Consider the following 15,463-nt stretch of genomic DNA (forward strand, 5'->3'; position numbering starts at 1 on the left):
AAATTAAGTTCTATGAGATCTTCCATTAAGATATGGGCAGCTAGAGTTGTCTTAAGTGTCTGTTACATATGTGCCATTAAAGCTGGACATTGCTCAGCTAAGTAAGGATCTAGATAATTGGACCTTCAAACTGGAAACTACTTGGAAAGGGAGCATAGTGGGACAGTGTATTTGTGCTTTTCAACCAATAAGAGAAAAGAAGCCAGGGCTCTAAGACTGTGATTACCTAGCAGATCCAATGCCTGCATCTCTTCCCTCATGCTCTAATTCCTTTCTTTTCTAGTTCATATACAGAGAAAAAAATGAGGAGGTAAATTCTGAAACATTTGCATTACTGTTTCTCCCTTTTGGCTTTTTTCCATGAGAAAAAAAGTACCAGCAGGATTAGAAATATATTTATTAAGCTAAACAGGCAAACAAAAATCAGTGTTCCTTATTAAAAGGATGCTTAATTACCCTGAAGTGAAACATCTATAACGTTTAATCTGATAATAGAAATAGGGGACAAAAAAGCTTAATTAATCAGAGTAATTGAACACAAAATTCAAAGCAGTATCCATTAACTAGGAAAGAAAAATGACAACATAGTAAAGTGCTATATGCATTATTAATTGTTTTAGCAGATTCTATTAAAACAGCTGGATTGAAAGGTCCTTTGAAGTTGTCTTCATAAGCTCTTATTTTCAGTAATCATAAATCAATTATAAAATATCATCATTAGGTAAAACACTTGGCATATTCAGCTGTAAAAATTATTTTACTTTATTCAAGATGCCATTTAACTATTTCTAGGATTTCTTTTCTTGGTATAAATTAAAAATAATAATAATAATTACCAACTTCAGATAACTGTTTTCCACTTATACTCTGAAAGAGAGAACAGATTGTGCAGAACATTTTATTCTTGCTACGATTCTCACAAAAGAGTCTTCAGGATGGTTATTTGAAATTTTAAAAAATACAACTATCAAGAACTAACCTTTTAGAACTGATTATAGAACAAGTACTATGATATTTGAACATATGGGTATGATTGGAAAACTTTTATAATGCATACTAGACAATAGTATTATTTGTACCTTAAACTAGTCATGAAATACCATCCTATCAGGGAGAACTGGGAACATTTGTACTAACACAGATGGGTAAAATGGCAAAGAATGGAAATTATTTAATCACAGCTAGATAACTAGTACCATAGCACCAGGAGTAGAATCTGGCTGCAAGCTTTTCGGATTTCCAGCTCTCTGTTGCTTACAGCAGATTGTTTCATTCTTAACTCTGTCCTTTTGTTGTGTCATTACAATATTTAATCCCACGGTCTTTTTTTTTGGTGTATGTGAAGCTCCCATGGAGTTCACCAAGAGTTCCAATTCAGACTACCTTTGAACAAAAGAAAAAGAAACAACCAAAATTTTAACAGCATTCTTAAAAAAAACCACCCACTTTCTTAAGATTGTAGAACTTCAAACTTTCATTATAAAACATGCCACTAGCTGATATTTTCTTCCAAGCTGAAATGAAGATTATACAAGATTGTTGGTAAATCTTGTTCACTCTATAAATCAAAGCAAGTTTTTCTTTTAGTGATCACTTCATCACTTTATCATTTCTTTTTCTCATGAAGATACTAGGATATTAAAAATAAAATGCCTTATCTTGTGAGAGCAATTCTCAATATGACTGCTTGTGTTAGATGTTTGTCTGCCTGTAGCCTGGAGGTTCTAGGCCAGGAGATTCAAAAGATTTGCCTTCCATGATGGTTAAGCAACATACACATCTGTGATCACGTGAAACTCATTTAATGCTCCACAAACTACATGGATGGGATAGACTTGACTTCATAAAACACATGTAAAGCTGAAAACTTCATCAGTAGCTGTTAATTCATCTTGTTTGCAATGTCCTTGAATTACACTCGTTACCTTGATGATAGTGTAAAAGTCCATCATGCAGCACAGTAAAACATAGAAGGAAAACAGTAGTTTCACTGACAGTGAACTTACTCTGTGTATGTGGCAATGACTTATATTTTCAACAGCAGACAACACTTCACAAAGGCAGGGATGCGACACGATGCAACAATATGTGCTGCCTGCGAGGACGTCACAGGAAGGCCTTTGGAAAAGACCAGTGACACACCTGTCCATCCCTTCTATGGGGATGGATTCACTGGCTACGATTTTACTCCACAAGTCTGGCAAACAGGTAGAACTTTTGGATTTTTGTTCCAAAGATTACTGCCTCCACTTTTTCCTTCCTATTTTGAGGAAGAATTTTCTGGAAGGACACAATACCACACATGCATATTCAAAAATTAATTGCCTGTACAGGAATTTATGGGTGAATATATGGGTAAGAGGAAGGACAACTCTGAGGTACCTAAGGATACACTTAGAATTGCTGACATTAAATCACAACAGAGTAGCAGATTTTAGAACAGTAGTTTCGGTCAGCATATAAGCACTATTTTGGAGCAAAGAAATTTTGATAACGTATCAGTGATCTCACTGTAACTATTAGATATAAATAACAACTATATTATAACTACAGGATGATTTCTTTACCTTTATGTATCTATAGACAGATGTATGGATATATTTCTGAACTAGATCACTATTTTTTGTAGACTGAATTATTCCATGTCACTCCAGAAAGGCTGTTTCTCTGATTAGTTTGTGGTAACAAAATATTAGTTGTTATCAGGAAACCACAGCTTGAAGGCTGTCAAAGAAAATCGAGGGCTTGAAACAGAGACCCTGACAGTATGAGTAAAGATCATGGTATACGCCTTGAAAATATATGCATATGATACTGGTCACCCCAGGGCCACGAAAATGTGTCACAAATGTTCAGTTACTATTCACTAAAGGCATGCGTGGGAAAAAAAGGTTGTGAGGAAAACAAAGAAGCAAAGAACAAATATGCAACATACGTAAAACATCCCATGTATAGTAAAACTCAAGTACAGCATGGAAGTGGGAATCAGTGAATAAAGATGAAGTAAGCAGACTGTTAGCAAACATATAAATAGAGTTTTAAAAGTAAACTGAAGAGCAAAAGGTCAGAAACCCTTCATCAACATCAGATGTTTCCAGCCAAATGATTTGGGATGTTGATAACTCATGATATTCGCATATATTCTTCCTGAGGAAAACTAGTGCCTTTGACCTTAGTACCCTGGGTGGATTACAGGGGTGAGCCTAGCACCAGGAAAGAGGGTTGATACTAGAACATTTGTCTTTGTCAGTTTTAATTCTGTCATTATAAGCTGTTATAGTAATTCATTGTGACTGTGTTAATAATATCTCCTTCGCTAGACTGATAATACTTTAATTAATCTACCAATAAATCCTTAGTTCTGTATATAAGGTGTTTCTTAACCCACATAAATTGCGTCCAGTCTTTGGTCTGGTACCCTGCCCTTGAGCTCATTTGTAATTTAGATGTGGCACTGTAATGCCAAAATAGTAGAATGACTGAAAGTACCCACAATTCTATTCACGTTTTAGCATTTATTCTAAATATTCTTGCTTTAACTCATTTAAATCAAAGCCTTAGAAAGTAATACTAAATTACCAAGCTGAATTATTCTACAGTAGTCTCATTAACTATAAATGCAATTTCCATGCCTACCACATATTTATTTCCCAATATTTAAGGCATTTTAGAAAGCTTGATGCGGCATTCTTTTGTCCACCTTTTAATGCAGACATTTTAAACATCCTTCATATACACAACCAAGTTGGGAAGCTTAGCTGTGGCTTGTAAATATTTCATCAATACAAATAAAACATTGGCTTTACAGAATGTACTTTAATATTCTGAATTTCAGAAACACAATCAGGGACTAACTCAGCAGATAACCAGACTCATTTAAGGGTATCAAACATTTATACAAAGAAATAAAGATTCAGTTTAAAAATCTTCTATTACAAAATATCTAATAGACTATTACAAAATATCTAATATCTAATAGACTATTTGATAATATAGTGTAAAACAAAACTGTGACCTTTAGCCCAAAATAGAACTGTCTGATATTCATCTAACATTATTTTTGCATTTCCAAACTACCCTACAATGCTGATGCATGCTAGTAGCTTGACATAGGTGCTGTAAATTAAGAATCACTGACAGCTGTACACCAATGAATATCACAAATATCATGAAAATCTGGTAAAGCAACATAGCTCTATGGAAATTGTTCTGTATTGCTGATTTACGTGTGTGATATCAGTGACTATCTCCAGTACCAAATGCACTGGGTACATTTTGGGTTTAGAAAAAGCAGTCCATTTCTAAAAATAACTGATGAGGTTATTGCCCTTACAGCTTAACCAAAAGCAAAATACAAGCAAATAGATAAAGAAATAAAAAGACACTGTGAAACTGAAATAAAATAAAACTAAACCAGCGGTGGGGTTTCTCACTGAAAACAAGTAAAACAACATTAAAAATATCTACAATTCTACAAACACCTTTCAATTGACTCAGAGTTATATGTTTTATTCAGGGATTTTTGCAAGAAAAGAAAGAGGTACATTCACAGAACCATTTGCCATCTACCTTGTGTCTTGTAACCCTAGCATCTCCAAGGTATGTGACATCCTGGTTTGGGATTCTTTCTTACTGGGTTGAGTTTGAATTAGTATCTCCCACTTCCAGCTAAAATACTCATGATACTGTGTTTTTGAGAAGGATCTTTTGATGGTCATTCACTTAGAATAAGTAGTTTAAAAATGAGCTGCAGCCACGACTAGACCTATAGCTAAATGCTGGATTAGGAACAATAGCCTGTAGATTCATTAATACTTAGTAGTCCGCTTATTAACTAACTTGTACAAAGTGAAAGAAGTCCGGAAGAAAATATTTTGAGCATCCCTGTTACTTAGATTGAGGTGCAATAGATGCCAAAAGTAGGAACAGAATTGTGATCCTTTGTGTCACCATCCCATCTGTCAACTGTAACCTTAGGTTTTGCATAAGCCAGGTTAGCTCTAGCCTTTTCTCCACATCCCTATCTTCATAACAACTAGGCTGGACAGGATGTGAGTGCTCAGCACTCAAAGAAGGGCTGAGACATCTTTTTGTCCAAATCAAGAATATATTATATTTGCAGGAAAATGTGCACATACTGGATGCACAAACACATATTCCTTTAAGAGAAATATAAAGGAAGTAATTAGCTGCATACTGTTTTCTACAGTGTTCTTTCAAAGAGTGGACTGCTAGGGTGTGTATGGACGTGAGGGCAGCAATGAGAAATTCAGAGATTTCAGGACACAGGCTTTGCACAGTTCTATAGAAAATCAGGGTTATAATTTACAGTTTTAGCTCCAAACTCCTCCTTTGCCTTTATCAGCTCATTAACACAAAAAACCAATGCTCTAGTTCATATTTTTGTCATTTTAAATGATTTTTTATATATATATAGTACTCTACATCAGTGCTGTGTAGCTCAAGCCTCTTACTATTTCATTATCTAAGAATGGCAGATTTAATCCCTAATATGCAAATTACAGATTGAAACATTAAACCAATAGTCTGGTTTCATTATTCAGACTTGACACAAATGAGATGAATGTCATGGATTAAATTAACAAGTAAATAACTTAAAAGGGATAATAGGTGTTTTCATCCACCCCCAAAGCATTTGAGATTAAAACAAACACCAGGTTTTACATCTGATTTTCTGCCTGTTCTTATATAGTCAAATCTGAAGAAACTAACAGGTGCAGCTCTGATTTTAATGGTAGATGACAGACAGAGACCCATCAAGTTTCCAGTTTTAGAGATAAAATACCAGCTGCAGTCCCTGTTTTAAAATTATACAGTGGGACCTACTGTGGCTTACTGAACAACTTAAAGTAGGAAATAATTCTCCATTCCTCCAGGAGCAGCCATTGGGTTCCTGTTAGTTCACAGATTGCTTCTTGAAATAAACAAAAATGTAGCCATATAGCACTTATGTGCCACAACCTGTTGGGATTGTGATGGAGGGATACGATCTGGGACCACAAACTTGTTCTCCCTGAAGAACATAACAAAGAAAAGAGCTAGTGGTAAAAAAGGCTTCATAAAATTTTGCAAATCCTCAGTGTAAGAGACCCACACACATTTTGTATCTACTGCTGGATAGCCAGACTCTGTTTGCACACTTGACAAACACCTGACAAAAAACAGCTTTTTACTGAATTGTGGAGAATGAAGTTAGTTGTCTCACTCTTCCCCCCCCCCCCCCCCCCCCAATTTGAAGATCTGATCTGCTTTTATGACTGAACAGGTATAGGTCTTCCTACATTAATGCGACTTTAATTCCACAATACCAATTTAAAATCAAGTGTCCAATACATTAAGGCTAGCGTCAAGCCTTGAGTATCTATTTAAAAATGAAACAGCAAATTAAGCCAGTATTCCAGACAAGAAATACAAGATAGCTTTTGAAGGTGTGATTTATAATTCCTTTCTACAGTATCATTCTTTCTATCACATTGGATATTTCAGCTTTTAAACAGGTTGTCCTACCTTAACAATAGCTGTTTGCTTCTTAAAAAAAAAATAAAAATACAAGGATGCTGTTAGATGAAAGAAAAAATTAAGATTTAAAAATTCTTGTCCCTATTTAATTTCATACTGTGTTACAGAAGTTCTTATGCACAACCCTTCTCCCCTCCTCAGCTCGAGTTCAGCACAGCGTGCAATGCCTGTCCCATAGCCAAAGTACTCTGCTGCCATCTTAGGGCAGGCAACACGCACTGGCTGTGCAGTCGGTGCTGGTGCTGTTAAGTGCCCACTACTTAAATAGACCAATTAACCTCGCTGTGCAACCCACCAAATGCCACTTTGGTCCTTATGTCACTGCGGAATCTGTGCACAAATTACTATGGCGAACAGCACATTTAGTACTTTCAGTATTACTGGGCTGCCTGGATAATCCTCAAAATGACAAATCACTGTCTGCGCGATTAATTTTCTTTCTGTCAAGTCTGGAAAGATGAGAGATTTTGGGGACATCGTACAACGTGTCAAGGAAATGCCAGCTGTCTCCATAACATCTCAGCGCTAACAACAGAGCGAGATTGATGATTCGTACACGGTACTGTTTTTCATAACTTTAACAAATCTGAATTCCTCAGCAGATAAAGTAATGGGATCTGTCAGTCAGCATGAAAATACTCAGAGCAGCAACAGATATTTAAATAATCAATATTGTAACACTTGAAGGTGGTTGCAATAAACCAAAGGAACTTAAATTTTCACACAATAAAATAGATATTCCTTTTTCTCGTTCCTCATGATGGCTGTAGTAAAGACATTATCACAGAGACAAACTCTTAAAGGAATTGTGAGACATTTTTCTTTCCCAAAGGAAAGTACTTCTTCTTGGCAGGTACTATGATTTGACATATATGTGCCAAATATTCAAAACAATGAAAAAGTCTCAGAGTATTGAGTAGCACCATTTGATTAGGTATGCTAACATTAAAGACCGTTACTTATAAGAATTGCAAGGATGCTCCTACAACATTTTTAAAGGTCTTATATGCATCACAGTGCAGACTGACCACTGATTGTTTAACATTACTTTCTAGATCTGGAAAAGGTCTTCCAGGTCATGAAATCATAACAGCAGTATCTCTCATACATCTCCTTATAAACTTACCAAGGTGCTATTCGATAGAAATCTCAACAGAAATCAATGAGCTCTATCAACAAATACATTTAAAAAGAACAGTACTGTAACAAAAAAAGAAACTGTGGTGTTGCCTCCGAAAGAGCAGTCTATCGCATGTTCTCCCCTCTCTCTCTGGGGACTTTTAAAGTTTACTGTGGATCCTGGCTTATTACATACGTGGGACTGGAACAGCCCTCACAACACTGCTTCTTGAACCTCCTGGAGAAAGGGATCTAGATTTTTTAAAATATATTTTAATGTTTATTTTTCCAGGATTTGCAGACTCCTACTGATAGTTTAGATTTATCTGAAATTTAATTTGGTTTTACCAAAAATTTGCTTACAGTAAGCACATGCTTTTTTCTCAGTGATACATTTTCTGTACTTGATGGAGCCCCCCACATTGTGAAGAAGCTGACTTCTACAGAGCTGTGTCTCTCTCTTTTTCTGCCTTTACACTTATTCTTTGCTATAATGGATCTGAATAAGAATTTTTTTCAGGACTGAGTTACTAAATTAAACATAAACTGACCATGTTCTTTTTACTTATCTGCATTCTGAAAAGGGGTGTATTATGTCTCATCCTTACACAGATGAATTCTAAACATGTTCAATACAGTAAAGGCCAGACAAAATTGCAGACTTCGCTATTGAAGAGAACTAGCACTATCACAAAAATTGCTTCTGTCCCCACACCCTTTCATAGGAAGTACATTTCCTCAGAATGATGGAAATTAATAAAGAGGGGTGCTGAGGAAACAGATTTTTCCCCCTGAGCTACGCAGTGAAGTGCTCAGCTGCCCCATAAAATAAACTGCCCAGCTCTCCTCAGGAGGGAATGCGAACAGGAACAAAACTCAGTTATTCCTCTACTCTGTACAATGGTGAACATATTATTTTGGAATTCAATAGATATTTCCATATCAGGAGTTTTTATACTGGTCCTTAATTATCAGCTTCTGGATGCTACCAAAGGCAAGAGGTGGGCTAGATGTACCTTCAGTCTGATTCTGTTAAGTGGCTTTTTTATTTTTATGGAAGAAATAGGAGTCATGAGAAAGACCAGAAATAAGGCAATCTTTGTAAGCAGATAAACTGTAAAGATGTGTAGACATCAGCTACAGAAAACATGTATATCATTCAGCTGGGATTCAACTTGAAGATAAGATACTTGAGGTTAGATGCTAGTTTGCAGGTGACTACATGTGAGCCACATGTCTTAGCTAACATTATGGTTACACCTAATATAAGATTCAGTTGTCTTGTTTCATTTTTTTGCAAATATTTCCTCCATTATTTTGTCTTTTACTCTACCTTCTTTGGCATGTTTGTTTTTCTTTCTTTATCACTTTTATTTTCTTCTTTTTCTTTTTATCCACTGTGTGTTTTTCTTCCTTCCTACATTATCAACCATGTGTAAAGTTACCTCATTCTTACCCTCTTAATCCCCAGCATGCCCTATTATATTAGGTTCTTCATTGCACAACAAACCATGTGTGTAATGAAGCCAGGAATACACAAAGAAGAGTCAAACCCCATCTTTATGAATCTGCAAACAAGAATTCAGATTAACAGGATACAGATATATTTCTCCATATATTTTCCTTTTTAACTTTGTCCTTATTTTTTCTCTACATATAATCTTCCCTCATGTAGTCTTCTTCTGATTTTCATGCCATCCATGTTACCCAAAAGTTCTTTCTAAAGATTAAAAAAAGACAATGATGTGCTAAATTATTTGCAGGGGAATAACATGTAGCCATAGGAACGTGTAAAGCTAACATATTTTCTATGTGTAGCAGACAAGCAGAGTATGAACCCCTTCTTTCTGCCTTCTTACCCATAAAGAAAGCTAGCAGACAGTCTTGAACTCAGGAAAGGCAGGAACATGAACTGAAACAACTTAAATTAAGAAAAAAATAAGCTGGAAAACATGGAGTCAAGGTTGAAACCATTTGCTGTAGTAGTACCAGACCAAAACTCAAAAGATACAGGCATCCCTTAAGCTCATTTTTTCCTACTGAAGTCTCCACAGCTACAGACCAAGACCAACTTTTCTGAGCTGATGAGATCTGACAAGATCACAGTTTGTTGTGGAATAGCTTCAGGCTACCTTTTTTGTTGTTGTTGCTGTAGTTGCAAAGACTTGGAGAATAAGATAACACCAATAGGAAACAAAATCCAGATCCTGTACATAATCCTGCAAACCTGTAGAACTGGACTAACTGGTAGAATTAAATTTAATTTACTATAATATTTAAAAGATAAATACAAATATGTGATATTCTAACTGTATGAAGCTGTTTATTTGGTATTTGTTCACTAGATTTTCTGATGGAATACAGTGGTGTATTGTGAGAGAAGTAAAAGGACTGATTTACATCATCTGAGAATCTCATTGTCTGCCCCTTGCCATGCAATCTGTCCCCAAATGCCCTCATGGATCATTCCATGATGCATATAGAATTCACAGCTTGTAATTAACTGGTAACTGTTCCTCTGAAGAAAATGAATTGTATACACACAAATAACTATATTATCTCATGCATTACTGTCTTTTCATATGACTTTCTATCTGGAAATGAAGATTTGGATTAATTTTATCTAATTTTAGATATCTAAGTTAGGCATATAATTTCTCTAGCTCCTTAGTTCAGGTACCTTTTGTACCTGATTTTTTTATGTAGTGAATGCAATCAGAGTAACATCTTCTCCTGGCTTTTAGTTTTAAGTTTCCATAGCAAGCAAATAAGCAACCAACTGATTATTTTTATGCCCTTTTTTCCCCACAATAATACTGGCCACTGGTAGGTCTCATATAATCACTCCTCTCCACACTGTTTTAGAAATTAGACTAGAGAAGATTATTAATTACAGGATGATCTTCTGTATATCACTGGCCATGAAAAATTATTCAGAAATCTTCTAGCAAACTTGATGACTTCTGTTAAACCTAAAATTTCAGACTTAAGACCAAAATGTGTCCCAGATCTAGGGAAAAAAAATCACAGCATCATCAAGAAAACTAACATTGTAAGGAACCTCTGGGGTCATCAAGTCTGACATCCTACTTAACGCAGGGATAGTTTCAAAAGTTCAGAAAAGTTAGGAAAGCCTCTATGGATGAAGATACCACAGCGTCTCTGTTCTTATGCTTAAACTGTCTCATCATGAAAATGTCTTTTCCTCATACACAGTTGGAATTTGCCTGTTGCAGGTTGTGACCATTGTCTTTTTTTGTTGTTGTTGGGTGCTTTCAAGAACAGTCTGCCTCCATCCAATTTTTAACCTCCCACCATTAGATACCCGAAGATTATTAGACCCCTGATCCATTCCTTCTTGAGCTGAACAAACCAGCTAAACAATGTTAATGCCAATATTTACCCCCAGGAAAATAATTTGTAATTTTGGTCAAAACTCATACCTTTGATCAAAAGACTGAAGTGTGTTACTGCCCAGCTGATATGAATGACATATCTGTAGTTTCCTTTGGACAACTGCTGTAGAGGACAGCATTATTTTTGCACAATGTCTTTTTTTTTTTGTCTTTTTTTTTTTCTCTCTTCTTTCTTCCTTCTCCTTTCTCCTTTCTCCTTTCTACTTTCTTTTTCTTTGTTCTTTCTCTTTTTTAAAGTAAGGAATTCCCTAAAAGAATGCATGTATATGACATTATAGGGCTTAACTTGACCATTGCAGACCATCCTAGGAGATTTTGAGAAAGGTTAGGTCTTTTTTTCTTGCTCCATATCTATGGTCTATGATCAGAGCTTAGAAACAATTTAGTAATATGGGTAATTAAATACAATACTGCTGATGCTTGCTATCACCAGAGATAAGTTTCAACCATCTAGATTCTAATTGTTTAATGATATGAAACATGACTTTAGGAAGAGCAACTTTTGGGAATACTTTATTTGTGGGAGTACATCCAAACTATTTTCATCATGTTCCCAGGAGTCTTAAAAAGTACTAAAGAAGAAGTACTAAATAAATCCACAATAATCTCTAATAGTTTTCCTGCCTACAGTGCCAAGTTACTCACATCGCGCAAAGTGGATGCCTTTTGAATTTTATTAGCCTGATTTTTTTTTTTCTCTAGTATGGTGAATAATGCCAAATTGCTCTGGTATGTCATAATGTAAGTTGCACATATTTTAAAATGTAATGTGACATGCCTTTGTGACTGGGCATGGCTTGCCAAAGAGGGAGCATTAATTGAAAAGTGGCTTGCTCACACATTTCCAAAAATGGCATTCATAAAGATAACACTTATAATGAGTAAAAACAGACAGAAGAATGCCTCTGTCTTTCACTGAGCTGCATCAAGACCAAGACTCACTCAGCCTGAAGTGTCTATGAAAACGCTCCTTTTTTGTTCTACTTTCTTGAGAGAAAGTACGCATATTGCAGTGAAAAAGGCATGTGTATGCCAGTGCATATGTATACAGATATAGATGATTGATTTCTTAAGGATTTGCCTTCAAATTTATTGGCGAATGGTCTAGCAACCCTTAAAATTTAACAACTCTATGCAGTTAAATCTTCCAGGATCAGGTCCTTTGTTTATAAATTCTCCTAAATATAGAAATTACTTTACAGCTGTCTTTGTAACAGCTTATTTCTTATCTGAAACTATTCTGATTTTTATCCTTTGTCCTTGATATTTAGAGTTTCCTTGTCTTCTATACTCAAGAATGGAAAGATATTTTAAGTAAAAAGGACAGCATCTTTTTGAAACAAAAAGTAGCTTGTGTTTCTGATCAGATAAAAATAAGCACTCTTTTGAATGCTTGCAAGAGTTAAACAAATGTGTAGTACTGGAATATGTTTCTGTCTGAAGGTCAGAATCAGCATATAATAGGCCCCCTGCTGATACATCAGCCACGCCACTTCCTCAGTTCTACTTACTTAGAGCCTGATGTGTGCCTTCCCCTCCCTTCAGATCACTCCTACCCAAAACAACAGGGATATGCTGAAGGAAAGGATATTGCTATCCCACAGAGGTCTGAAGCTATTGAACACAGGCAGCAGTCCCTCGGAAGTGATTGCAGGTTGTAGAATGGAAAAAAGTTCTGAGGCTGCACATCGCTGTGCCTCAGGACTATCGTGGATCCCTCACCAACTCATTCACAGATTTTTGCAAAAAAATTGTCCATTAATTTGTTGTTTTAAATTGTATTACATTATTTTACAGAGCTGTGTTATTCAGGAATAGAATTGCTTGCATGAGTCTAGATCTATTAATCTTGTGGTTTGAGCTATGTTAACTGTTGTCCAGATTCTTTCTTGTTTTGCAACTAAAAATTCTTGAGATCTTAACAGACACACACACATGCATGCACGCACACACACAAACATTAATGATCCAGGAAAAAATGTCAAATTCTTAGGCGAACTGTTGCTGGAATGAGTCTTTAAACTTCTGCTTATATTTACTATCAATTTCATATCCTCATAACAGATTTGATTATGATGTCATTGATTCAAAATCATTTCAAATTGGGATTAAGCATCTTGAAACTAACACAGTTAAGCCTGTTGAAAATTTCTATGAGAATCTAAATTTGATGAAACTCATGGTTGTTTATGGCAGAGAACATTATAAGTATATTTAATCTAAAGCACAGTCTATAAGGGACCATTCATGTATATGGAGACTATGTGAAAACAAGATGTATAATATCCTGCACCGTTAGAGGTTAATGAGAAAACCATTAATTTCAACAGGGCCACAATTGCATCTTATAGGTAGTGTGATACTTAATCAAAATGAAATATCCAAGCTACTACACAGCCATGTCATTACTACACATCCCTGTTCCTGATAGTATCTTCTGACAGTTTCAATAGGCTACATTCCAACAATTTAAAGAAGAATTACAGTCATAAAAGGAGTCATGTAGACTGTGCCTTACCACATGACTTAGATTAAGTAGATAACAAAGGACAGAGGAGAGTAACCTAACTTTGGTTCATTTTCTTTTCCCCATTTCAGACACTGTACAGTTGTTGTATACAGGCTCATTCTCTCTCATCCAGATTTTTCTCCAATAAATTCTAATTACATCTCTACATTGAATATTCAAACAGAAGTGGAAAATGTAGAATTTATCTATGTGCAGAAGGTTAAAAAGACTAAAAGTATTAATATAGGGAGTTGTTAAGTATGGAATGAAACTTGTGAGTGCAAAGACAGACTCCATTTCAAGTCATAAGGACAAAAAGAAAGATTTGCAGGTTAAGAATGCATAAAATAGCAAATCATATGAACAATTACCACTTGAAGTACATCAGAAGTTCTGCATGGTAATTGTTGGTTAATTTATATCACTTGCTTCCATTTTGGCAACAGATTAGATAATCTAGAAGTTTAATGAGTTATTTGTAGCATTTGTAGCAAAATAACAATCACAGCTTTCGTAGGGAGAGATTTACATCCAAGATTCTCCGGAAAAAACGGAGCAAGAGGGAACTCTGCCAAGATGATATCGAAATGTGGTAATTACAGTTCCAATTTAATTAATATTATAAAATATATAAAATACAAGAGTCTGAAACCAAGATACTAGTGATACTTTTATTTGTGACTAGACAAAATAAAACTTACATTCTTAGTAACTATAAATTTCATCTATTATTTTAGAGTCTCTAAATCAGCTGCTGTCGTTCGTGAAGGAGTTATTCAAGACTCTGTGGATGGCACTATGAAACATCAGCTAGGCTTTCAATGGGTGTAAAAAAAAAAAGGTAAACAACATGTTAGGAACTATTAAAAAACAAGTAGAGAGCAAAATACAGAGTGTCAATATGCTCCTGCTTAAATCCATGGTGAATTGACATCTTGACTGTTATATGCAGTTCAGGTTCCCTTTTTTCCCACATCTCAATAAATAGGCAGAGAAGAGAAGCAGGAAGCTGTTCAAAATTAAACCTCAGAAATGGTTCCATGGGATAATATGGAACACAAAAGTTTATGAATTATAAAAAGAAAGCTGATAAATTCATAGAAAACATGTTAATCAAGGATTATTAAAGGAAAAAATGCGCTAAGAATTTAGGAGGGTATATCTGGGGAAGTAACACTGTAGAGATCCCTGTTTCATTAAACTTGGCCATTGTCAGAGACAGACTACTGACGAGGACAGTAAGTGTAGGTATGTATGGCCTTTCCTATGCTCTTAAGTAAGGAGAGTAGGAGATAAACCAAAGAAAGTAGATCCAGGAAACAGTCTTTTTGCACATCTATATGCAGAAAAATATGTAGCCAAATTTGCCTGGGTGTCAATATTAGGAATCCAAATGTAGAACAGCCACTGAAGTATGGATATGAAAAACATGAAGCAAGATCAGATTTTAAAAGCATGAAGACAAGTTCTGTTGAACAATGAAACAGTAGAATTACAGGAGGTGGCCCCTCCATAGGAGGAAATATCTGAGTATGCACGAGCACAAATATTCCTTTAATCTGAATGCATTTAAAATCCAGTGTTGAACTGTTACTAGTAGAAAAGATATGAAATCACGTTTTGCTTCCTACGAATCCATGGGAATTTGTTACTATCTTGGAGTGAGGCTGCAATACAGAAACACTCCTGGCTCACTGTTGGGACTTACTTCACAGTAGTCTCGCTGTGGAAGTCTAAAGCCAGCCCCCTTCACTCCAGTTTTAAGATGTCACATGATCATCCCAGTGGTGGAAGTGATGGAAGAAATACAATAATATCGGTAGTACCGTTCCTCCTAGATAACTTGTATCTATTGGAAAAGTAGCATATGTCTAATCAG

Source organism: Balearica regulorum, chromosome 1, assembly GCF_011004875.1.
Source record: "Balearica regulorum gibbericeps isolate bBalReg1 chromosome 1, bBalReg1.pri, whole genome shotgun sequence".
NCBI classification, from domain to species: Eukaryota; Metazoa; Chordata; class Aves; order Gruiformes; family Gruidae; genus Balearica; species Balearica regulorum.